This window comes from Haematobia irritans, chromosome 4 (assembly GCF_050003625.1).
Source record: "Haematobia irritans isolate KBUSLIRL chromosome 4, ASM5000362v1, whole genome shotgun sequence".
NCBI lineage: Eukaryota > Metazoa > Arthropoda > Insecta > Diptera > Muscidae > Haematobia > Haematobia irritans.
The window spans coordinates 14,954,215-14,955,810 of NC_134400.1; positions in this window are offsets into that span (position 1 = coordinate 14,954,215).

Sequence of the window (1,596 nt, forward strand, 5' to 3'; positions counted from 1 at the left end):
CTTTACTATTTTATTTACTTCTTTTTCATACATTTTTTATATGAGGTCATTCACTTCTATTTTTAATCAAAAAACAGAAAAAGAGTTTTTAACTCTTAAAAAATACTAAAGAAAAAACAAAATACTTTCCGAAAAAAAAGAATATACAATTTCATTAACAAAAAAAGAGTAGAAAATGTATGGGATCAGGTAGAAAGAAAATATCCAAAAATTAAAAAAAAAGTATCTAAAATGTCTCGTTAGTTTTTGTTTTTGTTTTTCTTTTTTTAAATCCTTAATATTTAGCTAAAATATTATTTGAATTCCCATTTGAATTAATTCAGTATAGCTTATGCATACTATACTTTATTTATATCAACTGAAATGTTGTAGTTGTTTTTGTTTTTTTTTTTTTTGGTTTTTCTTTTATCCGGCCCAACATGGATATGGTCTATCTAATCTTATAATATATAAAAAAATATATAATTTATCCATCACACGTTTAGTAGTATTTTGTAGTGAATTTTGTTTTCTTAAATTAAATAGAAACAAAACTCTATGTTTTCAGTTTTGCCTTTTGTTTGGCAATGAAAATGATACAAAAATAGTTTTTTGTAAAAGATCCTATGTACCCACAACAACAACAACAAAAACAAAAACAACCGAAACGTACATTTTATTCTTAATTATAATAATTATTTAAAACGAGTTCTTTTTTTATTATTACTATATACATATAAACATCCTTTTTATATTATATACATGCGCGAAAAATAAAAACAAAAAAAGAAATGAAAAATAAAAATACATACATACATATTTTAAAAGTAAAAATAATTTTTATTAATTTAAAATTTATTACAAAAAAGAAATGTCGAAATCAAAATAATGTAAACATGAAAAGGCATTTAATTTCAACAAATTTAAATGCAGAAATCGCAATAAAAAATAAAATAAACATATATTGTTTTACTATAAACTTGTGTTAGCATTGTAATAAATGGTAAATTGTTTTAATTTTTAAATTCATGGTCTACGGTGTTAAAAAGGACATTGCTTTTTTTCTCGTTTTTGTTTATTAAACATGGTTTTCCTCAAGCGTAATACACTGATTATAGAAATACCATTTTTATTGTAAGATTTTTCGTAAATAGACATCAGTTTCCCGAATCAACTGTAGTTGCCAATCGTTGGAGACCACATCCAGAGAATACAATGGAAGTTTGAAGTCGATTTCATGGATTTTTCTCATGACATCTTCAAGTATAAATTTTGGTTTAGGTCAACAAAAATTATTTTTGAAATTTGCTCCTCCAAGAGGATCCGCAAGCAAACTCTGGGGATTGGTTTATATGGGAGCTATATAATTATGAACCGATATTGACCAATTTTTGCACGGGTATTACAGATCATATACTAACATCACGTAGAAATAAAATTTTGCAAAAATTTTCTATAGAAATACAATTTGTACAAAATTTACTATAGAAATAAAATTTTGAGAAAATTTTCTATACCCGTGTAAAAATTGGCAGATCTGACCAGATATTATTAGATCTCCTGCCATATCTGGTTAGATATGGTGGTATATGTAGGCAGATCTGGTCAGATCCGAAA